The sequence below is a fragment of the Protopterus annectens genome, chromosome 8.part0, assembly GCF_019279795.1.
Source record: "Protopterus annectens isolate FY-2018-M chromosome 8.part0, PAN1.0, whole genome shotgun sequence".
Lineage (NCBI taxonomy): Eukaryota > Metazoa > Chordata > Ceratodontiformes > Protopteridae > Protopterus > Protopterus annectens.
The window spans coordinates 933,405,021-933,421,399 of record NC_056741.1 but is presented as its reverse complement, the minus strand read 5'-3'; the positions used below and the strand labels follow the sequence as shown (position 1 = coordinate 933,421,399).

Below are 16,379 nucleotides of genomic sequence, written 5' to 3'. Positions count from 1 at the left end.
CACTCATAGAGTTGAACTGCAAGTGTCAATACGTAAACAATGAAGCCTACTTCTGCTTTCCAATTAATTTCACTTTACTATCACTATTTTCTCTTTCCTTTTAAAGAATTAGTGTGGGTGTAAGTGGGAGTAACAGCAACAAAATTACCAGCACTGCCAGGTCTTGAACCTAGGGCTTTGTACACAATCATGAGAGCAATCTACCACTACTCCATTTGAGCTATAAGGACTACTGATGCTTTTTCCAACATATGCTCATTTAACAGTAGGGAAAAGATTCTGTGGAATCAGTCAAACCTCGTATTTATACATATACACATGTATATATGTATGGAGATGCATATGTATGGACAAATATATACATAATATAGATAGTGATATACATATAAAATATACACACACACACACACACATACATATATATATATATATATATATATATATATATATATATATATATATATATATATATATATATATATATATATATATATATATAAATAAACTATATATATATAAAGAAACTATACATACATAAAATATATGTATGTATGTATGTATATATATATATATATATATATATATATATATATATATATATATATATATATATGCTCATAACATGTAGTGGACTCATACCTCAGAACCATACCTACTAACCCCTTCTTACTGCATGAAATTTGGCCCAAGGCTGTCCAAATGAGGAGACAATGGGACAAAACTAGGGACATGTTTCAAATATCACTCTTACAAATGTAGAACATTGCCAGAATGACAAAGTTTGTTTCAGCATACATGTTCTAAAGGATGTGAGTTCTGAAACCGAAATGTATGTTATCATTTACTGTTAGAAATCCTTAGATCCTCACAGTGATTTACCAGGGATATGAATATAAGCCATCTGTGGAACAGACCAGAAATATGAGCAGTAAACCTGGACATACTGCAACAATACAGACAGTCCCAAGGAAGGCTCAAAACCCCTTGGTGCAATGAATCTGGGCCAGGCCTGACAAAGTGGGGGGAGAAAGTCATGTAAATAGGGACATATCTGAAATACTGGAGTAGATAAGCAGACACAGTTGCTGCAGTAACACCCTCATGTCTGTCCTACCATATATTGACTGAAATAGCACAAGTCCAACACTAAATTACTTCCCACTAGTTAGTGACTGAAATCCTCACATCAGCCCATTGATGTGTCTGAAATACAGAACACTTATGGGGGCCAGGCAACACTACATCTTACAAATATCTGGACATAACATCACATTAGTGAAACTACACTCAGCTGCTAAGCATGTCACCAAGCACTGTCCAAACTACAGTCAGACTGACACAACACTAACACAAATCTGCTAGGGGGAATTACACATGTATTGGCAAATATATCGGGCACTATAGGGATGTCACAGCACTGAAAAACAAACACCAGTATGAAAGTGTATACCCACAACCAATTCAACCTTAGTCACAGTGACATACCAGTAAGCCAAAGGAACAGTACAGTATAAGGACTGTGTGAACAAAAACATCTCATCATGTTTGCCACTCACACACTATCCCCACATATACTGTCCCAATTCACAGTGTACTATGATGCCTGACTGTGGTATGGGACATGTCTCAGTCTGCCCATACATACATATACAGCCAACAGACCACCAGAAACAGGAGCAGCATGCACAGGCAGATAGAAAAGGAGCCATAATACATACATCCACACCCCTCCCTACCCAGCCCAAATAACATTGACACAATACACTGCTACACAATCCTGAAACTTTGTCAACAATTGCCAGAAATACACAGACCTCTCAACTGTACAGAATCTCACAAAATGTCCAGGCTTTCCCCTCATATATAAGACCTCTTCCACATAACATGTCTAGCAGTCTGATACATAACTGGGATAATGCAGGAATGTAGGCACTAAATTATCATATACCACACCTATAAACCTCTTAGTGTATGATATCTGGACAAAGCCTGACATAATTGTTGGACAGAGGCCCAAAAACAGGGGCATATTTGAAATATTGCTGTTATAAAACTGAGGAATGTTGCTGTTGTAACAGCGTTAGCTGTAACATATATTTTCTGAAGGATATGAGGTCATAAACACAAATGGATTTTAGCAGTTACTGACTACAATCCCATTAGTATGCCACTGAATTTCCAAAGACAAAAAAATGTCTGAGGAACACACCAAACATAGGAGTCCAAATTCTGGCCATTGTGGAGATAGCCCTACAGTTGAGAGTTATGTCAAAAGCATAACACTGCCAGAGTTAAAATCACCAAGGAACTCCATGTCCACACAAGCCCTGTTAGTCTAGCATTAAAACAAATGTATAACAGCAATACTTACATTCTGCCCCTATGTCTGGAACATTCTCCCCCATTCTGTTGGCCTGTCTCCACAGTTTTGGTTGTAAGCGATATTTCCAAATACCCTCTGTGATGCTATTGTTCACACACCTCCATGAAGCTCTGCTCACTGGCAAGGAAAAGGGCCAATGCTCACATGATGTACTCAATGATAGAAGTGTGTTGTCATGCCATTGGCTATATGAATAACAATACAGCTTTCCTCCATGTAATTATCAAGTGGGGGACACCAATTGGTGCACAGGGCATCAGCTGTTCATGAACATTGCCTACAAAAGGCAAGCTGCTGCCTATGCAAACCAGATGTACACCCTACATCCTTGGGAGAGAGAGAGAGAGAGAGAGAGAGAGAGAGAGAGAGAAAGGAAGAAACAGCAAAAAGAAACACAAAAATCAAGCAGGACATAACCACCTACACTTGAATAAAACAAACAAGCATGTCAAACAAGTAAGCATGTCATGGATGGCAGTAGGGTGTATGTAAGAATGGGAAAAAAGAACTGTAACATATATGTATCAACAAGACTTGCTGTACTGATATATTGCTGATCAGAACCTATGGCCATAGCATCTGGGTCTGTCTGCAGTGATATAGATCATACGTCAGGCCCCTGAGTCACCCCAGGAAAGGATGGGTCACATATGACTACTACTGCAGTGTGTGTTGAACAATACTGACTGTGACAATGTTAGGCCAGCTACTGAGATGTTGTACATATCCATATTTTACTTGTGAATACAACTATGATATACTTGGTTCTCTCAGAAATGTGAGAGACCTATACATGGTATTTGCATAGTAAAGTACTGTTTCTCGTGTGTGTTGAACTGTGTGTGATATACTGAGCTCATACCATTAATCTGTCCTATGTTATGCACACTGACCATATGTGTGCCTCATATTTGTAGTCATTTTCTCATACAGTTGTGTTATGTCTGGCAAATCATTGACAAATCTGTGAAGAGTGACGTTACAATATCTCCTTCTTTTTCTTCTGGCTGTTCCTGGTAGGGGTCACCATAGTGGATCATCTGTTACCATTTCTGCCTGTCCTCTGCATCCTGCTCTATCAAACCAACTACCTATATGTCCTCTCTCACCACATCCAGGAACCTTATCTGAGGCTTTCCTCTTTTCCTGTACCCTGGCAGCATCATCCTTACCATCCTTTTCCCAATATACTCAGCATCCCTCTGCAGCACATGTCCAAACTGATGTAATCTTAAATCTCTGGCTTTGCCTCAAAACTGTCCAACATGAGCTGACCCTGTCATACACACATTTATAATCCTGTCCACCCTTGTCACAACCAATGCAAATCCTAACATCTGTAACTGCCATGTCCAACTCTGACTCCTGGCTTTTTGTCAATGACACTGTCCCCAACCCATATAACATAGCTGGTCTCACTACCCTGTTGTAGACTTTCCCTTTCACTGTTACTGGTACGCATCTGTCACAAATCAGTACTGACACTCTTCTCCATCCTCTCCATCTTGCCTGTACTCTCTTCTTCACCTATCATCCACAGTCTTCATTACTCTGAAATGTTGATCCCAATCATTTATACTCATCCCCCATCGCCAACTCTACTCCATGCATTCTCAACATTCCACTACCCTCCCTCTCATCCAAACACAGATATTCTGTCTTAGTCCTGCTGACCTTCATTCCTCTCCTCTCTAGGACATATCTCCACCTCTACTGGGTCTCCTAAATCTGTACCCTACTCTCAGATCATAATATCATCTGCAAACATCATACTCAATGGGGACTCATGTATGATCTTGTCTGTCAACCTGTCCATCACCATTGCAAATGAGAAAGGGCCCACAGCTGATCCCTGATGTCGTCCCACCTCAACCTTAAATGCATCTGTCACTCCTGCTGCATACCTCACCACTGTCACACCACCCTTGTACATATCCGGTACCACTCTTACATATATCTCTGCCAATCATGACTTCCTCATACAATACCACAACTCTCCTTAGGCACCCTGTCATATGATTTCTCTATGTCCAGAAAGATACAAAGCAACTCCTGACCTTCTCTGTACTACTACAGCAAAACTTGCAGATCAAACATCACATAGGTAGTACCATTACCTGGCATGACAACATACTGCTGACCACTGCTCATCACCACCCTGCTTGACCTAGCTTCCACTACTTCATGCTGTGACTAATTAATGTTATCCCTCTGTAGTTACTACAGCTCTGCACATCAACCTTATTCTTCAAATGGTCAAGTGGTACATAAACACTTTCTCGCCACTCCACACGCAACCCCTCACTTTCCAAGATATCATTAAACAAGCTGGTGAAAAACACCACTGCCATTTCCCCTAAACACCCCTATGCTACCATAGGTATGTCATGTGGACCAACAGGCATTCCAGTACTCATCCTCTTCATAGTTATCTTTACTTCCTCCTTGGTAAGCCATTGCACTTCCTGATTCACCATACCCACATCATCCAATCCTCTCTCTATCATTCTCTTCATTCATCAGCCTCTCAAAGTACTCTGTCCATCTGCTCACCACACTTTCTTCACTTGTGAGTACATTTCTCTCATTATCCTTAATCACCCTTATCTGCTGCACATCTTTCCTAGTTCAGTCCCTCTGTCTAGCCGACTGGTACAAGTCCTATCATCCCTCTTTAGTGTCCAACCTGTCATATAAGTCATCATATACCTCATCCTTATCCTTTGCAGCCTCTCATTTTGCCATGCACCTAATCTCTTATTACTCCTGAGTACTTTCATCATCTCTCTGACAACCCCACTTCTTCATCCCCAACCTCTTCCTCTGTATATTGTTCTGTACTTCCTCAGTCCACCACCAGTCGTCCTTGTACTCCTTCCTCCATCCACATGTCACATCAAGCACCTTTCTAGGTGTCTCCCTTACTAGCTCTGCTGTACTTACCCAGATATATAGTAAATCATCACTGCCACACTGTGCATGTCTAAACTCTTCCCTGAACTCCACCTCACAATCACCCTTTTCCAGATCCCACTATCTGATCCTTGGTGTTACCCTCACACTCCTCCTCTTCTTGATCTTCAATGTCATCTTACAGACGAACAGTCTCTGCTGCCTAACTACACTTTCCCTTATCACCACTTTACAGTCTCCAATTTCCTTCAAACTGGCCCTCATAAATTGGATATATTCCACCTGTGTGCATCTCCATCCACTCTTGTATGTCACCCTATGCTCCTCCCTCTTGTTATATTATGTATTCACCACAGTCATGTCCATCCTTTTTGCAAAATCCACTACCATCTCGCCATCTGCATTACTTTGCTTAACACCATACATACCCATCCCTTCCTCACCCCTTTGTTCACTTCACCAGCATGGCCATTGAAATTTGCTGCAATCACCACTCTCTCACCCTCGGGTACAGTCATCACCACATCATCCAACTGACTTCACATTTCTCTTTCTCATCCACCTCACAAGCAACTTACGTAGCATATGCAGTAACAACATTCATCATTACACCATCCATTTCCAGATTCATAAACATCACTCTATCAGACACTCATATCATCCTCCAAGAACACCCTTGGCATACTGTTCCATTAATATAACACCTGCCGCCTTTCCCCTCCTATCCCCACCCTGATACCACAATTGTGACCTGGCTCTGATGCACCTAGCTGTACTCCCCTTCCATCTGGTCTCTTGCACACACAATATATCCACCTTCCTATGGCCATCATATCAGCTTGCTGTGTTGTGTCCCCATACCAGTCATACTGCCAATATTAAAAGTTCTTACCCTCACTACCACACTCCTAGCCTTTTTCCTCTCTTCCTGCCATATGAGTGTTGGACATCCTCCAGGGTATGTCTGTCAATGCAAAGGCTACTGTGCTATTGAATGACTCAAGTGTGTTACAGTAATATTAAGACAGTGTCACAAATTTTGTCCCATTTCCCCCCTTGTATGTGTGGCATCCTACAAACGTCCTGTTCTAATTGGTTGAGAGGGATGACTGGGCAGCAAGAGTGTGAATGCAGTGTGCCATACTGACATAGAACAGAAATGTATATCAGGTATTACCTGTGCACATGTCAGTATGAGTAGGTGTATCTGGCCACCTCATAACAACAGACGTGGGATACAAAATGTCAGTTAACTAAGCTGTACATGTTGTACACATGTATAATTACTTTGCATCCAACAGAGTGACATTTCTACAGCTACTGGTTGTTGCATTGCCCTGACACAGCCATGGGTACTACAATAAGCATGATTATGTGTTTGAAATTGGAGAGGTGTCCAGCTGTGTTATGACTGTGTGTCCAAGCCTAATACAAACCGCTATATGAACATCAACATAGCTGTATGGACTCAGCAATACTTTACTCGTAAAACCTGCCTCCACCAAAGTAGAGTAATCCCCTTTGCTGGAAAGCAGCAATACACAAACCACTGACATGGTCCCTATATTGGCTGTACAGGGCAAATTAGGAGCTGTCACCAACTTGGCATCAGGTCAGCCTTTGTCCGATCAAACATATAAGGTCACAGGTGGAGTACTGTGAGGCTAACTATGAGTATAAATTAGACACATCCACCAAGGCCAATCACAAGGCCATCTTCACATATGTCTGCAATCTCAGAGGCAACAAACCAACCCACCCTGTAATGATGGTCATTCAGACTGCATATACACACTACATAGCTACAGCCAACCTGCTCAGATGGGTTTAGGGCACAGCACCCAGAACCCTCCCCTCATCACCAGTGAGCAGGTACATATTGCCTACTGAAAGGCAACAAACGTAAGTATCCATGGGACCTGATAACATCCCTGTCCGCATCCTACATGAACTCAGTCATGTGCTCCCAGCTCTGTTACACACTAGTCACACTAAGCCTTAGCATCATCCACACCCCGTCCACATTGAAGTTAGCCAATATCATCCCTCTACACAGACATGAATGAGGAGTAGAGGATTATGAAATTAACTAGCCCTCATTATGGGGAATATGACACATCAGGACTAGCATTACAATGCAAGCAGATACAGTGCTGATAGATGGTGGTTGTGAGTGGTGGCTGCTGGTATTCAGTGTAGCTGTGCAGGTTCTGTACATACTGTTGCCAAATGTTTGAGGTCCTGTGATGTGTTTTCCTTTTTATGTCTTCCAGGTGCAATGTTGAATCAGCAAAGGTCTACTTTCTCAGCGGCTGAGAAAAATAAAATCATAGAAGCCATACTACAGAACAAGGCCATAAGGTTTTGCTGGAGCCAGGAGCATCTGTGGGACAGGACCGGCCTTGTGGGATGACCTAGTCCACAGGGTAAATGAAGTTGGCCTGCACGCACGGACATACCAGCAGCTCCGATATCATGCAAATGACCTCATACTCTATGCCAGCAAAGGGCTGCTGCAGTGGCCAGGTACCACACAGCCATAAGTGGGGGCCCACCCATTCAGCCCCGACTGACACCTACCGAGGATCTCCTCGGCAACCTTGGAGCACCCATCCCAGTACAACATCAGGGTACATCCCCCCACATACTGGAGGTGGGTGGCACCCAGACTATTGGCAAGGAGCATGGAGGTAAGGCCCCAATGAAGATTACTAGACTAGTGTAGCAGACATACTTGTACTTGTAGAGTATCTACATGCATGTGTCAGGTCAGAATGCAATTGTGGATGGGGTTTTCTAATGCACAGAAGTGCACATCTATGGTGAAGTACAGCAAATTATGTAGTATTGGGGATTGTACTGTAAATGTGCAGACATGCTGCATCCATCCTGTACCAATTCCACATGTGAGTCTGCTGACAATACTTCTCTCCCACAACTACCTAGGTCCATCTGGTTGCATGTGAGATGGCAGCCTGAAGCTGGTGAGTATGGAATTGTTCTGTTGTGGTTTGCCATTACCCCAGTCATGTGAAGGCCATGCAATGTACCATGCACAAAACTGTCACTCATAACCATATTGCTTTATGTGCATGTTCACTTGTGGTGGGTTTAACTGCATTGCATCACAGTGGTCACCACAGGGGCCTCTCTGAAGAAAATGTAACATCTCTGTAGCACACCTCACAACCTGTCAGTGCAAGACTTATGGACAGAGACCAGCAAGATGGGGGGGACAAACAGCCTAAGGTAGGGACATGTGTGAAACATTACTCATACAGTGGATATAAACAGTGTACACACCCCTGTTAAGATGCCAGGTGTTTGTGATATAGGTACAAATTGAGACCACAGTATGTCAGTCCACACCTTTTCCAACCTGTAATGTGATCTATGACATGTACAATTCAGTTGTAAAACCAATCAATCTGTTGGGCACCAAATATGGAGTATACAAACCTTACAATAAGCTGGATGCATATGTGTGCACACCCTTCAAATAATATTTTATTGCAGCAGCTTGTGATTTACTGACAGCATTCAGTCTGCTTGGGTACACACCTGCCATCAAGTAAAGGCACTCTGAGTAACACCAAATAACTGTCTGCTGTCCAAGTAGGATATTCATGACATTTGCTCAGTTGCCTGGAACAGCAACAGCCATGGCTTGCAGACAGCTTACAAAGCAGCAAAGTGATCTCATATTTGAAAGAAATCTGTCAAGAGTAGTGTACAATAACATTACCACAGCATTGCATACACCATGGAACACAGGTGAGAAAATTGTCAAAAGGTGGAATGAATATGGAACAACAGTGCTGTTGAAAAGAACCTGACGTCCCTCCAAAAATGATGACAAGACATGTCAAAAACTGGTCAGGGAGGCTGCCAGGAGACATACAGCAACACTGATGGGGTTGCAAGAATCTCTTGCAAGTACTCGTGTTGTGTACTACGTGAGAACACTCTCCCGTATTCTGCATACATCTGGCCTATGAGGTATGGTCAGAAAATGGAAGCATTTCCCCACACCAAAAAACATCCAGAGGTGGATATAATTTGTAATACAACACATCAAGATTCCCAAAGGGATGTGTGAAAATGTGTTGTGGTGTAATGAGACTTTGGATTGACCTCACAGCCACAATACCAAAAGATATATGTGGTGCACAAGCAACACCCCTCTTAACCTGAACACCAACATCCCCATGGTGAATCATGCTGGTGGCAGTGGCCTGCTGTGGAGATGCTGTTCCAAAGCCAGTACTGGGCCTGTAGTCACAGTTGTGTTAATTCAGAACAGTTCCAAATAGCACCCACTTCTGGCCAAAATCCATCAGGCATCTGCAAGAATGCTGAGGATGGGGAGGGGTGTCAGCCTTCAACATGACAAAGACCCAAAGCGTACTCCCAAAGCTACCTAAGAAATGCTCCACCTGAACACACTAATGGTTATGGATTGGCCCAGCCAAAGCCTAGACCTACACCAGATAGACATAACCCAGTGTGACCTGACGAGGGCTGTGCACATAAGCCGCCCTTGCAATCTGATAGAGTTGGGTGACCTTTGCATGGAAGAGTGGCCAAATAATGCCAAGTCAAGATAATCCATGCTGATAGACACCTTCACAAGAAGAGTGAATGCTGTAAGTCACTTACAAGGTGTTTCAACAAATTATCATTTTAAGGGTGTGCACACTTATGCAAACACCATATTGTACATATTGCAGTCATTATATTTTACATTTAACACATCTGTTTGTTTATCATTTGGATTGCACAGGTCATATGTCACATGAAAGGTGGGATACATATTTGATTGCATTACGGCAGTGTCATCTCATATATTATTATGGTTGGGTACACTTATCATATCCACCGTAAGCTTAGAAGGTTGGTGGTGTAGCCGGAATTGTGTGACCATACATTTACTGCTGGTTTGGAGGTCTGATAGAAACATAGGGGTTATGAGAAATAAAGCAAACATATGAGCCAGACATCTACACATCCTGCGAGGATCTGTACAGTTGTGAGGTATGTTCTATAGTACTTGCTACTGTGCTATACAGGTGAACAGCAATGATGTGTACATGGGTGCAGTCTGTGCTGGGGAAGGGCCATCACATACTAACACTAATCACGTATCCCAGAGCTCTATATTGTTAGTTACATGTAGTAAAACTGGCTGCAATGCATGAAGTTGAGGGTTGTGTGTTATGCACATCACAGTCTGGGTAATGTGTGGTCTGTGTAACAGATTTTTGCCACCTCACCTGTAAGTATGTGCGTGTGTGTGTGTGTGTGTGTGTGTGTGTGTGTGTGTGTGTGTGTGTGTGTGTGTGTGTGTGTGTGTGTGTGTGTGTGTGCATGTGTGTATGTGTGTGTGTGTGTGTGTGTGTGTGTGTGTGTGTGTGTGTGTGTGTGTGTGTGTGTGTGTGTGTGTGTGTGTGTTTGCATGTGTGTACCAGCCTACCTCAGCGTGCAGGTATTAATGTATATATGTTGTCTTCAAGTCACAGGTGGCAATGGGGTTGGATTCCCTACCGCTTGGAAACTGAAGTCATTATCTCTGCAGACTCTGACAATGATAATAGGCTTTTCAGCACTTCTGTGGATCCCTAGTGATATCTTCATTTCTTACTGTACTTATTTCCTTGTTTCACTTGAAAGAAAGTTACTGTTTGTCGTTTTTGCATTTAAGTTACCTGTAACACATTGCATTTAAGTTACCTGGCACTTGCTCACTAAAGCAATTATATAAGTCAGCACTAAAAAATTAAAAGCACTACACCCTCACAAAATCCCCTTGAGTACCTTGTTCCCCATTGGCCCTTTTTTTCAATTGTAAAGGAATTCCCAATACTATTCTAGCATGTCCAAAGGTCAGTTGTCAATCTCCACTCCGGTCCAGCTGGTGAATCTGGGAATCTTGAGGCAATGTTACAACTGCCTCATGTACACAGACAACCCTCTCCTCCTCCCAACAAATTCCAACACATGTGAGAGATGCAACCATATAGCCAAACTAAAGGCTAAGCTCTCTCAACTCAGTACTGGCGCAACCAGTCAGGAGGAGAAGGAAACCACACTCACTACAATTCCAGTCTCACATAGACCTACCACGACAGCAAACCAAACACATAAACACACAAAAACATACCCGGAGGCTCTAAATAAAAATCTGCCTAAGCAGCAGAGACCTCCAAAGCAGACACCCAAGCAACCGCTACCCCAAAACAAAACACGTGCAACACATAGCTCACAAAGCCAGTGTGCCAAAAAGTCACAACCCTTAAGGCTAAACAACACACCTGATACACTTGTAATAGGTGACTCTATCATCAAACACAACAAGGAGAAGGTCACGGTGAGCTGCCTGTCGGGCGCTAGGATCCGCCACATAACACAAGCACTCAGGTCACTCCAAGGCAAGTACAAATACTCAGTCATTGTCCATGCTGGTGTGAATGACCTGAGACGTACCTCCCTGGACTACATGAAAAGAGACATAGAGGAGCTCTCTGAGCATGTAGCCCAGGCTGGTATGACCCTGACATTGAGTAGCATCTTACCCTCACCAAGAATGATGCCACAATATGAAGACAAGATGATCAATTTCAACAATTGGCTTAAGTATTGGTGTCATTCAAAGGGGATCCAATGCCTGTCAGCCAGGGATGACATGCTCGACAAACCACGATGCTTTGCTAGGGACGGCTTGCACCTGTCACCCCTGGGCTTTCGGATATTGGCAAAGGCTCTTGCTACCCCCTTAGTGCCTTTTTTAGGCAAGGCTCAAAAGACAAACCCACCTCCATAGGTATCACAAGGGATAAGAAACTAAGAGTAATGCTACACAACGCCAGAAGTCTAAACCTCAAGATGCACACACTCAAAACTCTCCTTAGCACAGAGAACATCAATATCTGTGCAGTAACAGAAACCTGGTTCAAGGCTCCCGAGAGCACCCCAGCACTACCAGGTTATACCACATACCATGCTTTTCGGCCCCAAAACTTGGATCGAACCACAAAAGGAGGGGGAGTATCAATATTCGTCTAAGATATCCACACCTCCAGGTTGGTGGCACAGCATGAAGCATCAGAGACTATCCATGTGCAACTAACAGTGGGTAAAACTGCCTTCCAGTTTATAGCCTGCTACAGACCACCCTCCCAAACCCAGGAACCCCACTCGACCTTCCTGAGAACACTGGAAAATATGAAGGTCTCTCCAAACACCATTATATTGGGCGACTTCAACTACCCAAACATAGACTGGGAGCATTACTCTAGCTCCAACACCCTAACCCAAAGGTTCCTAGAATTTATAAACTCAAATGCTATGGAACAACTTGTTACCACTCCCACAAAAGGGGAAAACATACTGGACCTGATCATCACCAACATGGGTCTCTATGCTCCAGACCAGAAGTGTATCCCTCACTGGTAAGATCAGACCATAAACTAATCTCACTGGATATTCACATCCTGACCCCACCCACTGCCCAGAAAACCACAGTGAAGAACTTCTCTAGAGCAAATTTCACACTCCTCAAAACCGAGGTGGAATCCTTCAAAACCCCCGGGCCTGTGGAAAATACGGCCCAGACCACAGAATCCTTTATAAACGCATTCTATGAACACCTTCAGGAATGCATGGATCATGCAATCCCAAATAAAACCAAGACCCAATCCTCCAAAGGCAGACGTCCTGTCTGGTGGACCCCAGCCATAAACAAACTATACAATAGAAGGAGGAAGCTACTACATGATAGAGCAAAATCCCAAAAAGGGAAGGCATCTCTGATCAGCATTAGCAAAAAACTACGGGCACTCATAAAATCATCTAAGGCCAGCTTCGTGAAAAAAATTGCACAGGACACTAAGGATAATCACAAGGCTTTCTTTCGTTATGTTAGGAACCTGGGTGGGAATTCCCAGATATGCTCAGAATTAGTCCAAAATGACAAAAAATACACCAAACCCACAGACATGGCCAACATCCTAGCTGACAGGTTCAGCACAAACCCCCCCCCTCCCCACCAAAAGGGCAAATATCTATCCCAGCAGAGTGCTGTCCCCCTGACATCTCAAATGCTCAGGTAAGAGCCACCCTCTCCAAAGCAAAAAACACAGCATCAATGGGACCAGACGGTGTCCCGGGCTACGTCCTACATGAACACTAAGAAGAGCTAAACCCAAGCATAAAACTACTGTTCAATATCAGCCTTACTACAGGATATGTACCCAAAGAGTGGCATACAGCAACAGTGGTCCCTCTCCACAAAGGTGGTGCCTCAACGGATCCTGGAAACTATCGCCTCATAAGCCTGACTAGCTTGGTTTGCAAAGCTATGGAAAGGATCATCATGGACCTCATAAATAAAGATATTGGGGACCTACAGACACTGGATCCTACCCAGTTCGGCTTTGTTAAGGGCAGGTCCTGCATCTTAAACCTGGTCGATTTCTTTGAAACAGTCACCAAGGCCATTGACGAGGGGAAGGTGGTCCACACAGCCTACCAGGACCTCGCAAAAGCCTTCGATACAATACCCCACTTGAGCATTATAGATAAGCTCACCAGCTTAAATATAAACCCCTATGTCACTAGATGGGTTGCAAACTGGCTCAAGGACAGAACCCACATGGTTAGAATTGCTGGAGCCATGTCAGACTCCAAACCAGTTACAAGTGGCGTCCCACAAGGCTCAGTCCTGGGACCTCTCTTGTTCGGTATATATTTCTCAGAGGTACAGGCCAACACGGAAGGACTGTGGCTGACCAAGTTTGCAGATGACTGCAAACTGGGCGCCATAATTGACTCTCCAGCCGGCACAAGCATCCTCCAAAAGGGCCTCATAGAAACAGACAACTGGTGCCAGAGCCATGGCATCAAGCTAAATGCCAAAAAGTGTATAGTCATCCCCTTTGGCAAAAACAAAGTGCCCACAAATTACCACATAGGTGGTAATCCATTAAGTACAGAAGAAGTAATTAGGGACCTGGGGACCCAAGTTGATAGCAATCTCTCATTTGACAAACACGTGGTCAAAGTGGTTAGAAAAACATTTTATGTAGCCCACCTAATCATGAAGGGATTCACATCTAGAACATGGGAGGTCATCGTGCCGCTTTACTCATCCCTCATCAGGCCCATAATTGAGTACAATGCCCCTTTTGCGATGTACATTACCAGACACCTGCAGCAACTGGAAAGACCCCAAAAGTACCTCACCAAGAGGATCAAAGGGCTCAAAGAGATGCCATATGCTGCCCAGTTAAAGAAACTCCAGCACTACTCAGTGGCATACCGCCTGCTCAGAGGCGACCAGTGCCTGACGTATAAAGCCATGTCCAACCCGGAATTAATGGACATGCTGCACCTCAGAAAGTCCAAATCCCATTGAGCTACGCACTCAAGAGACTTGAACCTCAGCAGTGAAATAAATAGGACATGCTGGAGGGACAGATTCATAACCCAGAGGCTCCCTTCACTCTGGAATAAAATCCCAGTCCAGGTTAGGCAGAGTCCCTCATTGACTCTCTTCAAGAGGAATCTTGATGAGTGGATGGGAGATCATAGGTTTTCCCTGGGTATCACTTCTGTGTCACTGTTAGACAGAGGCACAGTATACTAACCTTGAAAAAGGACATAGCAAAATTAATTTAAAATGGGTGGCGAAAGCCAAACACACTCTGGCTAGGCTTATAAATGCTCTAGGGCAGATAGCCTAGTATGAACCTATGAACCTATGAACCTAGTGAAGTACAGGTGGGGTTGTCAGGGCTGAATTTATGCCACTGGTTGGCATCTAACTCTTGTCCACACCATTCCTGCACACAGTGACACTGCCCACACATACCCCATCACCAGTGGTCACAGATGATGGAGATGGCAGGTGATGGCATTGAACAGGCTAGTGTGGTGACTATGGCAGGTGTGAGTGTAGACACTGGCCATAGCCAGAGTGCAGGTGAGGTCCCACACAGGTGGATGGACAGGAGTGCTCGCAGGAGGACTGCTGCTCATCAATCCGCTGTTGCGAGTGCCACAGCAGGAGTCACCAGACACATATTTTGGGCTGTCATGGATACACAGGCACATAGTGAATGCAACATCAGTCAAATACTCAGGGTGGTGGATGCAACTCTTTCTGATTTACATGGTGACATACATGACATTGTTAAGGCCACACATCAAAATACTGAGGTCAAGAATAGATGGTGGCTTGTCTGTGTTACAGCATGTGGTGGGAGATGGGCATTGGCCATGTGGATGTAGGTCAGCACCAGCAACAGCTGAGAGACTACAGGGATATGCACCTTCACACTCCCATTGTGGCAGTAGCAGCAGCACCACTGAAGGGGGATGCTGTGCACATCACACCGGAGAAGCCAATGGGCACATGATCCTGTCCAGTCTCATCAGCGACTTGGATCCAGCAGACAGCAGTCACCATCAGGAAGCAGTACTGCATCTAAATTTGGGTCTGGTGGTGCCACTGATACCTCTGGCAGGACTATTTCCCATTTCTGTGGCTGGAGGCAGTGAACTGGACACCCTGCCATGTACGGTCCACAGCTGTCCAATGTACCCCTGTATAGGGCAGCCACATGGTGTCACTGTGTGCATACATACACACAAACATCTGTATCACAGGATGGTCACCTCCAGATACACACAGCACCTCTGCATAGCCCATCTACTGGATACCTCTCCAAACACACATACATGATGTCAACCATATGGCTCAGCCTAGGCCTCTGGCAAACCCACATTACACACTGTGCATATGATGATACCTATGCCACATCCCTGTCATCCATATCATCGATGCAGGGACATGCTAATATGGTTCTGATGCACAGGTTAAATATAGTACAGTGTAGCTATGTAATACTATGTAAGGTGCTGTCTGCTTGCATTTGCTATGGGTACACATACATCTGTACGTACCTTATTAGTCAGGATGCATTATTGGTGTTAGTACCACTGACTGAATGTAGTCTGATATGCTGTATTCTGTTTGTGTTCCATGTGTCTGTGTGTCTGCAGTCTATGGCCCTGCAGACAATCC

At 44.0% G+C, this 16,379-nt stretch overlaps 1 protein-coding gene across 2 annotated transcripts in view; it reads right to left on the bottom strand.

Moving 5' to 3' along the window:
* The window catches only part of LOC122809164 (FXYD domain-containing ion transport regulator 5-like), a 646,566-nt gene that overhangs the window by 370,585 nt on the left and 259,602 nt on the right, over window positions 1–16,379 (bottom strand). The window lies entirely within an intron of this gene.